Source organism: Oncorhynchus masou, unplaced genomic scaffold (assembly GCF_036934945.1).
Source record: "Oncorhynchus masou masou isolate Uvic2021 unplaced genomic scaffold, UVic_Omas_1.1 unplaced_scaffold_1798, whole genome shotgun sequence".
Classification (NCBI taxonomy): domain Eukaryota; kingdom Metazoa; phylum Chordata; class Actinopteri; order Salmoniformes; family Salmonidae; genus Oncorhynchus; species Oncorhynchus masou.
Window position 1 is genome coordinate 64,093 of NW_027008183.1, and position 19,768 is coordinate 83,860.

Sequence of the window (19,768 nt, forward strand, 5' to 3'; positions counted from 1 at the left end):
CAGAAATATCCCATTTACATAAGTATTCAGAACCTTTACTCAGTACCATTACAGACCCGAGTCTTCTTGGGTACGATGCTACAAGCTTGGCACACCTGTATTAGTAGAGTTTCTCTCATTTCTCTCTGCAGATCCTCTCAAGCTTTGTCAGTCTGGACAAAATGCTGCACGCCAAAATTCTGCAGTTTGAAAATGCTGCACGCCATTTTCAGGTCTCTGTGCCTAGACACAATCCTGACTCGGAGCTCTACAGACAATTCCTTCGACCTCATGGCTTGGTTTTTGCTCTGATATGCACTGCCAAATGTTATATAGACAGGTGTGTGCCTTAAAACAATTTCATCCATTTTAGAATCAGGCTGTAACAAAAATGTAGAGAAAGTCAAGGGGTCTGAAAACTTTCCCGAATGCTGCTTCACAGCAGGATTCTAAAACGGATCCCTAACTTTTAGACAAACACATCACCTGAGAAAATGGCTCATGGTCACATAGAAAAGCAACCACACTAAGGTTCTACAATTATGTACAAAGGGTGGACCATTTGATTTTCTTGTTCATAACTGCTCGGTTTGTGATTCATGTTATTTAAACATATGTCTGTGGATTACAATTTTCACCACTGTCTACAGTGGTTGGAACCTCCTAGCAGGCGAGGGATACATTCACTGTGTTGTGACAGCTCTAGCAAGCAGGATGTATGTCTACCGTCTCTCCCTCCCTCCCGCTCACTCTCTCTAATCTCCCTGTCCTCTCGGCCCACTCTTTTTAACATCCTGTGCTCACCGGGAAGACGCTTTGTGGCACTGACAACATCATTCCCTAGCTTCCAAGAGAGTCGTATTTGAAAAAAGAATAACAGTTGTGAGAATTGAAGGCCTGGAAGAGAAGCCAAGCTCAACTATTGTGACGAATGATGACGTTCTTTGAAGAGTAATCGTGGTCTTCAGGAAGTAATTCAAGATATCAGCATATCTAAAGTTTAGTATATACAAGAATAGGAAATGTGGGCAAATGTGGTTTCTGGGTAAACCATTTAAATGACAAGGGAAGATAAGATAGATGTTATGGTCCACAAGGACAAATTTGTATATGGACATCATAGCTGTACCATCACAAAAATACATGTTATATGCAAGACAAAATAGATTGAATGGCCACAATTTTCTTCCCGTCATATGAACTGATGTGAAAGAACTTGTCGGGTGAAAGCAAAGTCCTGGAAGGCATCTTCCATATTGCTTTGGTCAATTTGCTGAACAGTGTAGATGGAGGGAACAAGCAGAGGAGGCTACTTCAGACGATCAAGATGCACCCCGTGCCAACTCGAATCTTAAAACCCTTTCCTGGTGTAACGACCAATAGATGGACATACTAGCTCACAATCATTCAACCCATTACCAATCAAGCTCAGCCATTGGCCAGTGTGTTTTAACTATTTTGTGCCGTCTCCTGTTACTTTACACGTGTGCACACACACACACCTCATTAACCGTTGGTCTCCTTTGTTTTCTTGGTGGAGAAAGAGATCTTGGAGGAGGTGAGTGGGCGGGCGGGAAGGACAGGGGTCAGACAACACAATGGGAACAAGTCTGTGAGAGGAGTGGAGAACTAGGGGAATGAAGAGGGAGAACTTGTAGAGCAATTCTAGACAGTTGTTCTAGTACATGGATTGAAGTGCAAGGTGTTTCCCAGTGATGGCAAACTGTCTCATAATTATCTTAGGGGAACACACACCCTCTAATCTGCAAAAAGGATACATTATTAATTCGGTGTGTCTGAATAATGTGTTATTGGTATTACTCAATGTAAATAAAGGGAAATTGAGAGCAAAATGATTAATTATATCACTTTAGTAAATTATTTCAAAAAGGGTTAATGTACATCGTGGCCTCATCTAGTAAATTCCTCAATTACCTAAAATGTGTCATTGGTGTTATCATAATGGTAACAATTATTTAATGTCATTAAGCTACCATATTATTTGATTTAGAATGGGAAGATGTACCCAAATACATTTAAATTAAATCTAGAAACATTAAGTAATTATTTTCCAAAATGCCATGTCTAAATGCCACCACATCTCAAGAACTACCCACACACATATCACTCCTGATTAATTAAACAAAAAACACACCATTTTCTTTCTTTATTGATTTCTGGTAAATACTGTACATTTTGCTTTATGTCTTGTACACAGATACCTTACCCAGAGCTCAACATAGCACATCAACAAGGCTATAGCTCGCTCGCGTTGTCCCGAAATAATTACAAAACATACAATCCCACTTTGCATCATATTTCTGTTTTTCCAAATTAAATGCTGCTCTTCAGGGGCTGGGTACTGCAATTCAATTAGGTTGAGAGCAGAAATGAATTCAAGCCACTTCACTTAACAGAAAAACTGGATTTGAACGGGAACAGTCAATTATGCATAGCTGGAAGGGATTCTCCCGGGTAACGACACAGCTGCATGTCCAACCCATTGGGCCGGTTTCCTAGACACAGATGAAGTCTAGTTCTGGACTAAAAACATTTTCTGCTCCGTAATATAAAAGCATCAGTGGCTCATGTTGAGTGACAGTTAGAGGGGTGATGATGGTGGACGATGGGGGACACTATCCACTGGATGCTCTTTATGATGTCTGTCTCAGGTGTGTTAGTAGGAGTCAATCAGGAAACACACACACAGGCCTATTTGTTCTTGCTCAGTGTTCTCTGTTTCTCGCCGTGCTCCACTATCTTCTCCTCCACGTACAGCCCTTTACGCCGCCGAACACCGTTCATGTATTTCAGAGCCTGATTGGCGGAATCGGCCTTCTCTCCAAAGTGGAGGTACTCCTCTTCTGTGGTAGGAACCCAGGACGGATCACTGGAGATCACCTTGAGACACACACAGAGACAGACAGAGAGAGAGCGATTTAATTTCAAATACATGAAGACAGATTTAGTTTGAAGTCCACCACTGAGCAGGATAATGCTTCATTAAATGGACTATAGATACAAAGATCAGGACCTGTATCCCCAAAACATCTCAGAGCCAGGTCAACCCTGTCCATATTATCTTATTCTTTACGACTGAAAAGGCTAAACAGATCCTAGATCAGCACTCCTACTCTGAGACACTTTGTGGATACGGGCCCTGACCCATAAACATGAACAGATGTAAAGCATGGAGCGGACACTGGAATCTACCCCACATGACAAAGAACCCCGTATTGGCTAAGCATTGCTCAGCAGTGGTGGCAGACAAGGAAAAGATCATGACTACTGTTATCCAACTCAGCTGCTCCCTGTCTTTCTCTCTCTACCTCTCTCCCCCTCTAGCTCCCTACCTGGCTCTCTCCCCCTCTAGCTCCCTACTTGGCTCTTTCTCCATTCCCCTCTAGCTCCCTACCTGGCTCTCTCCCCCTCTAGCTCCCTACTTGGCTCTTTCTCCATTCCCCTCTTTCCCCCTCTAGCTCCCTACCTGGCTCTTTCTCCATTCCCCTCTCTCCCCCTCTAGCTCCCTACCTGGCTCTTTCCCTACCTGGCTCTTTCCCTACCTGGCTCTTTCTCCATTCCCCTCTCTCCCCCTCTAGCTCCCTACCTGGCTCTTTCCCTACTTGGCTCTTTCTCTATTCCCCTCTAGCTCCCTACCTGGCTCTCTCCCTACCTGGCTCTTTCTCCATTCCCCTCTCTCCCCCTCTAGCTCCCTACCTGGCTCTTTCTCTATAACTCTCTCTCCCCCTCTAGCTCCCTACCTGGCTCTTTCTCTATTCCCCTCTCTCCCCCTCTAGCTCCCAACCTGGCTCTTTCTCCATTCCCCTCTCTCCCCCTCTAGCTCCCTACCTGGCTCTCTCCCTACCTGGCTCTCTCCCTACCTGGCTCTCTCCTACTCTAGCTCCCTACCTGGCTCTCTCCCCCTCTAGCTCCCTACCTGGCTCTCTCCCCCTCTAGCTCCCTAATTGGCTCTTTCTCCATTCCCCTCTTTCCCCCTCTAGCTACCTACCTGGCTCTCTCCCCCTCTAGCTCCCTACTTGGCTCTTTCTCCATTCCCCTCTTTCCCCCTCTAGCTGCCTACCTGGCTCTCGCCCCCTCTAGCTCCCTACCTGGCTCTTTTTCTCTATTCCCCTCTCTCCCCCTCTAGCTCCCTACTTGGCTCTTTCTCCATTCCCTCTCTCCCCCTCTAGCTCCCTACCTGGCTCTCTCCCCCCTAGCTCCCCTGGCTCTCTCCCCCCTACCTTGGCTCTTTCTCCATTCCCCTCTAGCTCCCCCCTAGCTCCCTGGCTCTCTCCATTCCCCCTCTAGCTCCCTACCTGGCTCTCTCCCCCTCTAGCTCCCTAATTGGCTCTTTCTCCATTCCCCTTTCCCCCTCTTCCTACTTGGCTCTTTCTCCAGCTTCCCCCTACCTACCCTGGCTCTCTCCCCCTCTAGCTCCCTACCTGGCTCTTTCTCCATTCCCCTCTCTCCCCCTTCTAGCTCCCTACCTGGCTCTTTCCCTACCTGGCTCTTTCTCCATTCCCCTCTCTCCCCCTCTAGCTTTTCCCTACCTGGCTCTTTCTCTATTCCCCTCTAGCTCCCTACCTGGCTCTCTCCCTACCTGGCTCTTTCTCTATTCCCCTCTCTCCCCCTCTAGCTCCCGACCTGGCTCTTTCTCCAGCATCCCAACCTGGCTCTCTCTACCTCTCCAGATCCTTCTAGCTCCCTACCTGGCTCTCTCCCTACCTTGCTCTTTCTCCATTCCCCCTCTCTCCATCCAGATCAACAGCTCCTAGAGGAGAGACTGTGTGGACATTCAGATCAACATTGTGTTCTAGAGGAGAGACTGTGTGGACATTCAGATCAACACTGTGTTCTAGAGGAGAGAGACTGTGTGGACATCCAGATCAACACTGTGTTCTAGAGGAGAGAGACTGTGTGGACATTCAGATCAACACTGTGTTCTAGAGGAGAGAGACTGTGTGGACATCCAGATCAACACTGTGTTCTAGAGGAGAGAGACTGTGTGGACATCCAGATCAACACTGTGTTCACGAGGAGAGACTGTGTGGACATTCAGATCAACACTGTGTTCTAGAGGAGAGAGACTGTGTGGACATTCAGATCAACACTGTGTTCTAGAGGAGAGAGACTGTGTGGACATCCTCCATCAGGCTCTGACAGTAGAGGGGAGACTGTTGGACATCCAGATCAACATAGAGGAGAGAGACTGTTGACTCAGATCAACACTGTGTTCAGTCAGTCACACTAGAGGAGAGAGAGACATCCAGATCAACACTGTGTTCTAGGAGAGAGAGAGACTGTGTGGACATCCAGATCAACACTGTGTTCTAGAGGAGAGACTGTGTGGACATTCAGATCAAACACTGTGTTCCAGATAGAGGAGAGGAGACTGTGTGGACATCCAGATCAACACTGTGTTCTAGAGGAGAGGAGACTGTGTGGACATCCAGATCAACACTGTGTTCACGAGGAGAGAGACTGTGTGGACATCCAGATCAACACTGTTCTAGAGGAGACTGTGTGACTGTGTTCACGAGGAGAGACTGTGTGGACATTCAGATCAACACTGTGCTCTAGGAGACATCCAGATCAACACTGTGTTCTAGAGGAGAGAGATGACATCCAGATCAACCTGTTCTGAGGAGATGAGGAGGGCCTGGCATGTGCAACCTGCTGAGGAGATGAGGCAATGCCTTCTGTTGCACACACACACACTATGCCACAATTACTGTACCAGTGTGTACGCGGGCCCCTGCACCTGGCCGTTAGGGGCCCCGAGTGACAGACTCTGGTTGCAGGCAACAGATGGTAGAGGAGGAACAACACCAGACAGATTATGAGGTTGCACACACACACACACACACACACACACACACACACACACACACACACACACACACACACACACACACACACACACACACACATTTTGGCACAATTGGGTCCAGTAGGGCGAATGGGTGTGTGTTTCATTGTGTGTGTACGTGTGCAGGGTTAGAGTGGCGGGTGCTCAGCTCTAACTGTAACGGGGGCAATGTAACAACAGGGGGGCTGAAACACATGAACACACTAGTTTGCACGAGTGCACACAAGCAAAGACACACACAGGTCTTTGATTTAATCTGCTCTCTGCGGCCCCTGTTGTGTGCATCCCTTCAGTTACTTATCTTTTCAGGGGCCTTTGTCTCGCTGCTGTGTGTGTGTTTGTGAGTGAGTGAGTGAGAGAGAGAGCTTTTGTCATTGCGCTCCATGAAGCGTGTCAGTGGGCCTCACCTACATTAGCCTGAATGAACACACACACACACACACACACACACACACACACACACACACACACACACACACACACACACACACACACACACACACACACACACACACACACACACACACACACACACACACACACACACACACACACACACACACTTACAGCAGATGCTAGTCCGTGAACTACAACACAATGGGAGAAAAAAGTTATTGTCACAACCTCTTTCTCATGCTAATCTAATGTAAGTCCATAACATTACACACATAGCTAACACAACAATACAACACTCACAGAAGAGCTCTCTGTCACTAAACACTATTCATATGTTAAATAAATATGAAGTCCATAGCAAATCAATGATAAACTAAATGCTAACAGTAGCTTGCATCTAATTTAAATAGACTAGATGTATAGAATAGATTCGGATAGTATCAAGGTGGAGTCTACGAAAAGCCCATTGTTATCGTCTATGGAGTAACCATCTGTTGTCATGATCGTCTATGGAGTAACTATCTATGTTCTAATGATTGTCTATGGAGTAACGATCTATGTTCTAATGATTGTCTATGGAGTAACTATCTATGTTCTAATGATTGTCTATGGAGTAACCATCTGTTGTCATGATTGTCTATGGAGTAACTATCTATGTTCTAATGATTGTCTATGGAGTAACTATCTATGTTCTAATGATTGTCTATGGAGTAACTATGTATGTTCTAATGATTGTCTATGGAGTAACCATCTGTTGTCATGATTGTCTATGGAGTAACTATCTATGTTCTAATGATTGTCTATGGAGTAACTATCTATGTTCTAATGATTGTCTATGGAGTAACTATCTATGTTGTCATGATTGTCTCTGGAGTAACTATCTATGTTGTCATGATTGTCTCTGGAGTAACTATCTATGTTCTAATGATTGTCTATGGAGTAACTATCTATGTTGTCATGATTGTGTCACGCCCTGGTCTTAGTATTTTGAGTTTTCTTTATCTATTTGGTCAGGCCAGGGTGTGACATGGGTTTTTGTATGTGGTGTGTTTTGTCTTGGGGTTTTTTCACATGTATTGGGATGGTAGCTTAGTGGGATGTTCTAGGTGTATCTATGGCTGTCTGAAGTGGTTCTCAATCAGAGGCAGGTGTTTATCGTTGTCTCTGATTGGGAATCATATTTAGGCAGCCATATTCTTTGAGTGTTTCGTGGGTGATTGTCCTTATGTCCTTTTGTTCCTGTTCGGTGTTAGTTTACACCAGTATAGGCTGTTTCGGTTTTCGTTACGTTTCTTGTTTTTATATTTTGATTCGTGTTTACTTTTGTTTATTAAACATGGATCAATCACATCATTTTGGTCCGACTCTCCTTCGCATATAGAAAACCGTAACAGATTGTTTGAGTCTATGTTCTAATGATTGTCTATGGAGTAACTATCTATGTTCTAATGATTGTCTATGGAGTAACTATCTATATTGTAATGATTGTCTATGGAGTAACTATCTATGTTGTAATGTAACAGATTGATTCTATGGAGTAACTATTCTATGTTGTCATGATTGTCTCTGGAGTAACTATCTATGTTGTAATGATTGTCTATGGAGTAACTATCTATGTTGTCATGATTGTCTATGGAGTAACTATCTATGTTGTAATGATTGTCTATGGAGTAACTATCTATGTTGTCATGATTGTCTATGGAGTAACTATCTATGTTGTAATGATTGTCTATGGAGTAACTATCTATGTTGTCATGATTGTCTATGGAGTAACTATCTATGTTGTCATGATTATCTATGTTGTATGCTGTCATGACTGTCTATGGAGTAACTATCTAACTGCTGCAGATAATGACAGAGTAACGTAAATTAAACCGGACAGACGTGTTTTAATGAAGCTCACACACAAAGGCTGACAACAATGTGCTAGTAGGGGGTGGGTGTGTGGAGCAACGGGGGAATCTAATACTGAGTGACATGCTGTGTGTTGTAATGAATTTGCATAGCGTGTGTGTCGCATCTAGTTTCAAGTTTCAAGGTTTATTCGCCATCTGCCAAGAACAGCTGTAAAACAATACAGTAACATTCTTACCTTGAGAGCTCTTTCCCAACAGCATTTATAATAAAAATAATAATATAGATAATAATAACAAATAAAAGCAGTGTGTGGTGTCTCTTCTTCCTGGCAGTGTGACATCAGGTCAGACCGTAAAGCTGTTCACTAGGCTTGTGTGTGTGAGTGTGTGTGTGTGAGAGAGAGACACCGGGCCGCACACGCTCATTAACAATGTCCGGCTCTCTCAGCCAATTAAATTAGCCGACCTTGAACAATAACCACTTAAACCCCCAGACAGACAGACAGGAGCACGCACGCACACCACACCACACCACACCACACCACACCACACCACACCACACCACACCACACCACACACACACACACACACACACACACACACGACATAGATACAGTGGGGTCTGAAATTATTGACCCCCTTGATAAAGATGAGCAAAAATGTCTGTATAAAATAAATGATAAAACTACAGTACATTGTATTAGGCTGGAGAGGTACCCAGATTTTCAAAATGTCATACTGTTCTTCTGCCATCCTGGGATTTGCGTAATTACCGGCATAGCACACAAAGGGGCACTAAAAACAAAAAGCCCATTGGAATGCTAACAAAATGAGCACAAGTAATAGCAAAATCACATATACCTTGTTAGGTAAATGCTAACAAGCAAAAATGAACAAAATAATTGCAAAGAAAAGCAAATCCAGCTCATAAAGTTATACAAGTATAGCTAGTAGTTACCGAATGTCATTTTCGGTGAATCTGGACATTTACAAGCGTATGTGAATGAGAGAAATTGTGCAAATGAACCAAATGTTATGATGCATGTTTTTCTGAAGGAAAAGCATCATGTGTACACGGAGCAGAGTGGAGAAGAATGGAAAATGGAAAAAACGCTCGTAGGAAGCACAGGGGGAAAAATGGCAGCTGTACAGAACTCCGATAACAGAGCTCTCAGACTTCTAAAACACGGTAGAAAGCAGTTCTAATATATCTGATGGAAACATTTAGTGGTGAATGAAAACCGGTGTAACTTGTTCACCTCATGTCTGCCACACAACAGAGACTCTGATAGATCGCCGGCTTTGGACTCAGCAGCTCCTCTTTCTCTTGTTTCTTGCTCTTTACAACAAACACGTGACTGGCTCAACTGTTCTAGGAACTGTAAAATAGTGTGACAGGTGAAATGAAGAACGAGATCTGCTTTATCTCCTAACGTATTGCACAAGTTGGGGTTCAATGGGGTTCAAGTCCGGTAAAGCTCCGCCTTATCTCAGTTCACGGGTCACGATGGCAACACCCATCCGTAGCACGCGCTCCAGCAGGTGTATCTCACTGATCATCCCTAAAGCCAACACCTCATTCGGCCGCCTTTCGTTCCAGTACTCTGCTGCCTGTGACTGGAACGAATTGCAAAAATCGCTGAAGTTGGAGACCTTTATCTCCCTCACCAACTTCAAACATCAGCTATCTGAGCAGCTAACCGATCGCTGCAGCTGTACATAATCTATTGGTAAATAGCCCACCCATTTTCACCTACCTCATCCCCACAGTTTTTATTTATTTACTTTTCTGCTCTTTTGCACACCAATATCTCTACCTGTACATGATCATTTATCAATCCAGTGTTAATCTGCAATATTGTAATTATTCGCCTACCTCCTCATGCCTTTTGCACACATTGTATATAGACTCCCCTTTTTTTTCTACTGTGTTATTTGACTTGTTAATTGTTTACTCCATGTGTAACTCTGTGTTGTCTGTTCACACTGCTATGCTTTATCTTGGCCAGGTCGCAGTTGTAAATGAGAACTTGTTCTCAACTAGCCTACCTGGTTAAATAAAGGTGAAAAAATAATAATAAAGTTGACTGCAGGTATTGACTTAAATGTAGCTACAAATATTCACATTTATTGAAAAACTCCAAATAACTATTGTTGAAGGTATTAAGAAACCATCCACTGGCTTTTTTGCAAACATTTTTTTGTGAAATTATATTATTTTACACTAATACCATTGGTCAAAGAAAGAGACCCTGTTTTCGATACCTCACCTTGTGAGGATAACGACACTGAGCCCATTTCTAAAATGTTTGAGGAGATGGAGAACACATTGGGAGGGATCTTAGACCATTCCTCCATACAGAATCCTTCCAGATCCTGGATTTCCTTCATCTGCACTTATGGACTGTCCTCTTCATTACAAACCACTGGTTTTCAATGGGGTTCAAGTCCGGAGACTGATGGCCATCGCAGCATGTTGTTTTTGGGGCCAATTAACCATTTCTTCATGGACTTTGATTTTCTGCTTGGGGTTATTGTCTTGCTCGAAGATCCACTTGCAGCCAAGTTTCAGTTTCAGCCTCCTAGCAGAGGCAACCAGATTTAGTAAAAAACAGATTTTGTAAAAATCATGATGCTGTTGACCTTAACAAGGGCCCCAGGACCAGTGGAAGCAGAAAATCCCCATAACATCAATGATCCACCACAATATTTTACAGTAGGTTTGGGGTTCTGCTTATTCCTTCTCATTTCAACACCAAACACAACACAGGTGTGCGTGGCCAAAGAGCTCACACATAACTGAAGACAGACACAGATATTTGAATAAAAATTAAAATATGGGTGCTAAAAACATCCACGCCAGTTCGGTTGATTATTGTAAGGGCTCAGATTCAGGCCTCCCAAAACTACTTTTAGCAAGGGCTCTGGTCGAAAGTAGTGCTCTATATAGGGATTAGAGAATAGAGTTACCAGGACAAAAGTAGTGTACTATATAGGGAATAGGGTGCCCAGGTCAAAACTAGTGCTCTATATAGGGATTAGAGAATAGAGTTGCCAGGACAAAACTAGTGCTCTATATAGGGAATAGGGTTCCCAGGTCAAAATTAGTGCTCTATATAGGGAATAGAGGTGCCCAGGTCAAAATTAGTGCTCTATATAGGGAATAGGGTGCCCAGGTCAAAACTAGTGCTCTTTATAGGGAATAGGGTTCCCAGGTCAAAACTAGTAATAAGAACAAATTCTTATTTACAATGACGACCGAGGAACAGTGAGTTAACTGCCTTGTTCAGGGACAGAAAGACAGCTCAGGGATTCGATCAAGCAACCTTTCAGTTACTGGCCCAACGCTCTGACCACTAGGTTACCTGCTGGTTACTGTCCCAACACTCTAACCACTAGTCTACCTGCTGGTTACTGGCCCAACACTCTAACCACCAGGCCACCTGCTGGTTACTGGCCCAATGCTCTAACCACTAGGCTTCCTGCTGGTTACTGGCCCAACGCTCTAAAAACTAGGCTACCTGCTGGTTACTGGCCCAACACTCTAACCACCAGGCCACCTGCTGGTTACTGGCCCAATGCTCTAACCACTAGGCTTCCTGCTGGTTACTGGCCCAACGCTCTAAAAACTAGGCAACCTGCTGGTTACTGTCCCAACACTCTAACCACAAGGCTAACTGCTGGTTACTGGTCCAATGCTCTAACCACTATTCAACCTGCTGCTTACTGGCCCAATGCTCTAACCACTAGGCTACCTGCTGGTTACTGGCACAACGCTCTAACCACTAGGCTACCTGCTGGTTACTGGTCCAATGCTCTAACCACTAGGCCACCTGCTGGTTACTGGCCCAATGCTCTAACCACTAGGCTACCTGCTGGTTACTGTCCCAACGCTCTAACCACTAGGCTACCTGCTGGTTACTGTCCCAACACTCTAACCACTAGACTACCTGCTGGTTACTGTCCCAAAGCTCTAACCACTAGGCTACCTGCTGGTTACTGGCCCAATGCTCTAACCACTAGGCTACCTGCTGGTTACTGGCACAACGCTCTAACCACTAGGCTACCTGCTGGTTACTGGCCCAACGCTCTAACCACTAGGCTACCTGCTGGTTACTGGCCCAACGCTCTAACCACTAGGCTACCTGCTGGTTACTGTCCCAACACTCTAACCACTAGGCTACCTGCTGGTTACTGTCCCAACACTCTAACCACTAGACTACCTGCTGGTTACTGTCCCAACGCTCTAACCACTAGGCTACCTGCTGGTTACTGGCCCAATGCTCTAACCACTAGGCTACCTGCTGGTTACTGGCCCAACGCTCTAACCACTAGGCTACCTGCTGGTTACTGGCCCAACGCTCTAACCACTAGGCCACCTGCTGGTTACTGGCTCCAACGCCACCTCTAACCACTAGGCTACCTGCTGGTTACTGGCCCAACGCTCTAACCACTAGGCTACCTGCTGGTTACTGGCCCAACGCTCTAACCACTAGGCTACCTGCTGGTTACTGGCCCAACGCTCTAACCACTAGGCTACCTGCTGGTTACTGGTCCAATGCTCTAACCACTAGGCCACCTGCTGGTTACTGGCCCAACGCTCTAACCACTAGGCTTCCTGCTGGTTACTGTCCCAGCACTCTAAAAACTAGGCAACCTGCTGGTTACTGTCCCAACACTCTAACCACTAGGCTACCTGCTGGTTACTGGTCCAATGCTCTAACCACTAGGCTACCTGCTGTTTACTGGCCCAATGCACTAACCACTAGGCTACCTGCTGGTTACTGGCCCAACGCTCTAACCACTAGGCTACCTGCTGGTTACTGTCCCAACGCTCTAACCACTAGGCTACCTGCTGGTTACTGTCCCAACGCTCTAACCACTAGGCTACCTGCTGGTTACTGGCCCAACGCTCTAACCACTAGGCTACCTGCTGGTTACTGGTCCAATGCTCTAACCACTAGGCTACCTGCTGGTTACTGGCCCTGCTGGTTGCTCTAACCACTAGGCTACCTGCTGGTTACTGGCCCAACGCTCTAACCACTAGGCTACCTGCTGGTTACTGGCCCAATGCTCTAACCACTAGGCTACCTGCTGGTTACTGGCCCAATGCTCTAACCACTAGGCTACCTGCTGGTTACTGGTCCAATGCTCTAACCACTAGGCTACCTGCTGGTTACTGTCCCAACACTCTAACCACTAGGCTACCTGCTGGTTACTGTCTCAACGCTCTAACCACTAGGCTACCTGCTGGTTACTGTCCCAACGCTCTAACCACTAGGCTACCTGCTGGTTACTGACCCAATGCTCTAACCATTAGGCTACCTGCTGGTTACTGGCCCAACGCTCTAACCACTAGGCTACCTGCTGGTTACTGGTCCAATGCTCTAACCACTAGGCTACCTGCTGGTTACTGTCCCAATGCTCTAACCACTAGGCTACCTGCTGGTTACTGTCCCAACCACTAGGCTACCTGCTGGTTAACCACTAGGCTACCTGCTGGTTACTGACCCAATGCTCTAACCACTAGGCTACCTGCTGGTTACTGGCCCAACGCCCTAACCACTAGGCTACCTGCTGGTTACTGGTCCAATGCTCTAACCACTAGGCCACCTGCTGGTTACTGGTCTAATGCTCTAACCACTAGGCTACCTGCTGGTTACTGGTCCAATGCTCTAACCACTAGCCTACCTGCTGGTTACTGTCCCAACACTCTAACCACTAGGCTACCTGCTGGTTACTGTCTCAACGCTCTAACCACTAGGCTACCTGCTGGTTACTGTCCCAACGCTCTAACCACTAGGCTACCTGCTGGTTACTGGCCCAACGCTCTAACCACTAGGCTACCTGCTGGTTACTGTCCCAATGCTCTAACCACTAGGCTACCTGCTGGTTACTGGTCCAATGCTCTAACCACTAGGCTACCTGCTGGTTACTGGTCCAATGCTCTAACCACTAGGCTACCTGCTGGTTACTGTCCCAACGCTCTAACCACTAGGCTACCTGCTGGTTACTGGCCCAACGCCCTAACCACTAGGCTACCTGCTGGTTACTGGTCCAATGCTCTAACCACTAGGCCACCTGCTGGTTACTGGTCTAATGCTCTAACCACTAGGCTACCTGCTGGTTACTGGTCCAATGCTCTAACCACTAGGCTACCTGCTGGTTACTGGCCCAACGCTCTAACCACTAGGCTACCTGCTGGTTACTGTCCCAACGCTCTAACCACTAGGCTACCTGCTGGTTACTGGTCCAATGCTCTAACCACTAGGCTACCTGCTGGTTACTGGTCCAATGCTCTAACCACTAGGCTACCTGCTGGTTACTGGCCCAACGCTCTAACCACTAACCACTAGGCTAACCTGGCTACCTGGTTACTGGTCCCAATGCTCTAACCACTAGGCTACCTGCTGGTTACTGGTCCAATGCTCTAACCACTAGGCTACCTGCTGGTTACTGGCTCTAACCCAGGCTACCTGCTGGTTACTGGTCCAATGCTCTAACCACTAGGCTACCTGCTGGTTACTGGTCCAATGCTCTAACCACTAGGCTACCTGCTGGTTACTGGCCCAACGCTCTAACCACTAGGCAACCTGCTGGTTACTGTCCCAACGCTCTAACCACTAGGCTACCTGCTGGTTACTGTCCCAACGCTCTAACCACTAGGCTACCTGCTGGTTACTGGTCCAATGCTCTAACCATTAGGCTACCTGCTGGTTACTGGCCCAATGCTCTAACCACTAGGCAACCTGCCCCAAAACAAGAAGGTATACAGAAGGTGGTAAAGAAGTGGGACTTTTTCTGTTGGCTGACCCAACACTGTCCCTAGACTACCTGCTGGTTACTATAAAAGGGGTATAATAAGGATGAGCCAGAGAAGTCATGTATTGATGTCAATGGGAGACTAGTTAGGATTCACCTCATACTGGAACTAATAGGGAACAGGGCTATGAGTTCTAGAGACAAGGGTGAAATAAAAACTGATCCTTGTTCAGCATTGTGATTAAATTATTAAGAGCTAAAAATACAAGCACCTGTTTTCAGACTGATGAGTTGCAGCTCACAACCCCCCCACGGAGTGAGCCTTGCATGTGTTTTTGTCTGTGTGTGTGTGTTGTATGCCTGCTGTGTGTGAGTTGTATGCCTGCTGTGTGTGTGTCTGCACAAGGATGCACACGACAGGGTGTATGTGTGAGCGCGCCTCACCTCCCAGTGGCTGAAGACCAGTTGTGGACTAGCCAATCCACTGGTTCTCTTGCGTATCTCATCAGCGAATCCGAAGCTCTCGGCCACAGGAAGGACAGCCTTGATGATGAACATCTCCGTCCCCTCCTTCATCTCCTCCTGTAACACTCGGCCCTCCCTCTTCCCCAGGACCCCGTACACACGACCTGGACACACACACACACTGTAATTAGTAGAAGTGGCTTAATGTGTACTCTGACCATGTATACAGTGTGGCCAGCTATATACAATCTAATCAAATGATTGTGTGTGTGAATCGATGTGGTCAATCTAATCCAACTATGTATACAATCTATTTATGCATGATCTTATCCAACTATTGATTAGATCTAAATAATGGACACGATGTAATGAAAGTATTGATGAAGTCTATTTCTACACTAAATGTTACGCAACCAACATCTACTATAATATACATCATGGAATTAAAATATGGATCACATTCATCGATACTAATGAAACCAAGTTCTCCTAATAGGGCCACATTTAAAGGGATGCTAGCGTTGCAGAAGTGAGTAAAAAGTCATATTGTTTCTGAAATTGGTGATTTGGCTGGCTGGAAATGGATGTGACTGCTAAAAGTGCTGTTAAGATATGGTTTATTGATTACCCGTAAAAGAAGTTGGGCAAGGCTCATTTGAATCTTAATGATGACCAAAAGTAGTGCACTATACAGGGAATGGGGTGCCATTTGGGACCAACTTAGAAAACAAGAGTTGATCACTGACACTACAAAGACAAATATTAGAATAGTTCTAGAGCATAGATAGTAATAATGAGGGTTGTCAAATCACATTTTATTGGTCACATACACACATTTAGCAGATGTTATTGTGGGTGTAGCGAAATGTTTGTGTTTCTAGCTCCAACAGTGCAGTAATATCTAACAATTCACAACAATACACACAAATCTAAAGTAAAATAATGGAGTTAAGAAATATATAAATATTAGGACGAGCAATGTTGGAGTGGCATTGAATAAATACAGTAGAATATAGTACATACATATGAGATGAGTAAAGCAGTATGTAAACATGATTAAAGTGACGAGTGTTCCATTATTAAAGTGGCCAGTGTATATAGGGCAGCAGCCTCTAAGGTGCGGGGTTGAGTAACCGGGTGGTAGCCGGCTAGTGATGGCTATTTAAATATCAACGAATACTGTACCATCATCTTTTGTCTGTGTTTCAGTGGACGAGGTAAGAGCTGTGTTCCTACACCAGGGATGGGAGAATACACCAGTCCAATGGACTCCTATCACACTAGAATGGGAGTTGTGTGCAGCAACTCACCCTCCACCTGGTGGAACATTCTTGGTAGTTTAGTTGTCATGTTGTGGCTTGAATGTCCTGACAAGTTGTATCACAGTCATTTGTATCTGAATAGAAGCTGCTATAATAATTCCCTCAACCTCCTCCTGTGTGGTTTAGATGTAAGGCAGTAATGCCTCCAGGAAAGATTGAAGAAGAAGATTTGAAGATGTGTGTGTTGTGTTTTAGCTATTTACCTAAGATCTCAGTGGTTAGTTTGTGTTTTGCCCAGCGTGTGTTCTATTGAGTTTGTGTGTGTGTGTCTGTGTGTTATATTGTGTGTATTATATTGTGTGTGTGTGTGTCTGTGTGTTATATTGTGTGTGTGTGTCCGTGTGATATATTGTGTGTGTGTCCGTGTGATATATTGTGTGTGTGTGTGTGTCCATGTGTTATAGTGTGTGTGTGTGTCCGTGTGTTATATTGTGTGTGTGTCCGTGTGTTATATTGTGTGTGTGTCCGTGTGTTATATTGTGTGTCCGTGTGTTATATTGTGTGTGTGTCCGTGTGTTATATTGTGTGTGTGTCCGTGTGTTACAGTGTGTGTCCGTGTGTTACATTGTGTGTCCGTGTGTTATATACATTTAACATTGTCCGTGTGTGTGTGTGTCCGTGTGTTATATTGTGTGTGTGTGTCCGTGTGTTATACTGTGTGTGTGTGTCCGTGAGTTATATTGTGTGTGTGTACGTGTGTTATATTGTGTGTGTGTCCGTGTGTTATATTGTGTGTCCGTGTGTGATATTGTGTGTCCGTGTGTTATATTGTGTGTCCGTGTGTCATATTGTGTGTCCGTGTGTTATATTGTGTGTCCGTGCTGTTACTGCCCGTGTTCTGTCCGTGTGTTCTGCCGCGTGTCCGTGTGTTCTGCCGCGTGTCCGTGTGTTCTGCCGCGGGTCCGTGTGTTCTGCCGCGCATGTCCGTGTCCGTGTGTTCTGCCGCGTGTCCGTGTGTTCTGCCGCGTCTGTGTGTTCTGCCGCGGGTCCGTGTGTTCTGCCGTGTGTCTGTGGTCCGTGTGTTCTGCCGTGCGGGTCCGTGTGTTCTGCCGTCTGTGTGTCCGTGTGTTCTGCCGTGTCTGTGTGTTCTGCCGTGTGTCTGTGTGTTCTGCCGTGTGTCTGTGTGTTCTGCTTTGTCTGTGTGTTCTGCCGTGTGTTCTGCCTTGTCTGTGTGTTCTGCCGTGTCTGTGTGTTCTGCCGTGTGTCCGTGTGTTCTGCTTTGTCTGTGTGTTCTCCGTGTGTTCTGCCTTGTCTGTGTGTTCTGCCGTGTCTGTGTGTTCTGCCGTGTCCGTGTGTTCTGCCGTGTGTCCGTGTGTGTGTTCTGCCGTGTGTCTGTGTGTTCTGCGTGTCGTGTGTCTGTGTGTTCTGCCGTGTCTGTGTGTTCCGCCTTGTCTGTGTCTCCGTGTTCTGCCGTGTGTCATGTGTGTGTTCGTGTGTTCTGCCGTGTGTCTGCCGTGTGTGTGTTCTGCCGTGTGTTCTGCCCTGTGTGTTCTCCGTGTCTGTGTTCTGCCGTGTGTCCGTGTGTTCTGCCGTGTGTCTGTGTGTTCTGCCGTGTGTCCTTGTGTGTTCTGCCGTGTCTGTGTGTTCTGCCGTGTCTGTGTGTTCTGCCTGTGTCTCCGTGTGTTCTGCCGTGTGTGTTCTGCCGTGTGTCCGTGTGTTCTGCCGTGTGTCTGTGTGTTCTGCCGTGTGTCTGTGTGTTCTGCCGTGTCTGTGTGTTCTGCCGTGTGTCCGTGTGTTCTGCCGTGTGTCCGTGTGTTCTGCCGTGTGTCCGTGTGTTCTGCGTGTGTTCTGCCTGTCTGTGTGTTCTGCCGTGTGTCTGTGTTCTGCCGTGTGTCTGTGTGTTCTGCCGTGTGTCCGTGTGTTCTGCCTTTGTCCGTGTGTTCTGCCGTGTGTCCGTGTGTTCTGCCGTGTGTGTCCGTGTGTTCCGTGTGTGTGCCGTGTGTCCGTGTGTTCTGCCGTGTCTGTGTGTTCTGCCGTGTGTCTGTGTGTTCTGCCGTGTGTGTGTCTGTGTGTTCTGCCGTGTCTGTGTGTTCTGCCGTGTGTCTGTGTGTTCTGCCGTGTGTCCGTGTGTTCTGCCGTGTGTCCGTGTGTTCTGCCGTGTCTGTGTGTTCTGCCGTGTGTCCGTGTGTTCTGCCGTGTGTCCGTGTGTTCTGCCGTGTGTCCGTGTGTTCTGCCGTGTGTCCGTGTGTTCTGCCGTGTGTTCTTGTCTGTGTGTTCTGCCGTGTCTGTGTGTTCTGCCGTGTGTCCGTGTGTTCTGCCGTGTCTGTGTGTTCTGCCGTGTGTTCTGCCTTGTCTGTGTGTTCTGCCGTGTCTGTGTGTTCTGCCGTGTCTCCGTGTGTTCTGCTTTGTCTGTGTGTTCTGCCGTGTGTTCTGCCTTGTCTGTGTGTTCTGCCGTGTCTGTGTGTTCTGCCGTGTCTCCGTGTGTTCTGCCGTGTCTCCGTGTGTTCTGCTTTGTCTGTGTGTTCTGCCGTGTGTCTGCCTGTGTGTTCTGCCGTGTGTTCTGCCGTGTGTCCTGCCGTGTGTGTCCGTGTGTCCGTGTGTTCTGCCGTGTCCGTGTGTTCTGCCGTGTGTTCTGCCGTGTGTTCTGCCGTGTGTGTTCTGCCGTGTGTCCGTGTGTTCTGCCGTGTGTCCGTGTGTTCTGCTGTGTGTCCGTGTGTTCTGCCGTGTCTGTGTGTTCTGCCGTGTCTCCGTGTGTTCTGCTTTGTCTGTGTGTTCTGCCTGCCGTGTCTGCCGTGTCTGTGTGTTCTGCCGTGTGTCTGTGTGTTCTGCCGCGTGTCCGTGTGTTCTGCCGTGTCTGTGTGTTCTGCCGTGTGTTCTCCGTGTGTTCTGCCGTGTGTCCGTGTGTTCTGCCGTGTCTGTGTGTTCTGCCGTGTCTGTGTGTTCTGCCGTGTCTCCGTGTTCTGCCGTGTGTCCGTGTGTTCTGCCGTGTGTCCGTGTGTTCTGCCGTGTGTCCGTGTGTTCTGCCGTGTGTCCGTGTGTTCTGTTCTGTCCGTGTGTTCTGTGTGTTCTGCCGTGTCTGTGTGTTCTGCCGTGTCTGTGTGTTCTTTGTCTGTGTGTTCTGCCGTGTGTCCGTGTGTTCTGCCGTGTGTCCGTGTGTTTCTGTCCGTGTGTTCTGCCGT

At 46.7% G+C, this 19,768-nt stretch overlaps 1 pseudogene; it reads right to left on the bottom strand.

The window, feature by feature from the left end:
• Positions 1 to 2,426: 2,426 nt before the first annotated feature.
• The window catches only part of LOC135532273 (elongation factor-like GTPase 1), a 38,807-nt pseudogene continuing 21,465 nt past the window's right edge, over positions 2,427 to 19,768 (bottom strand).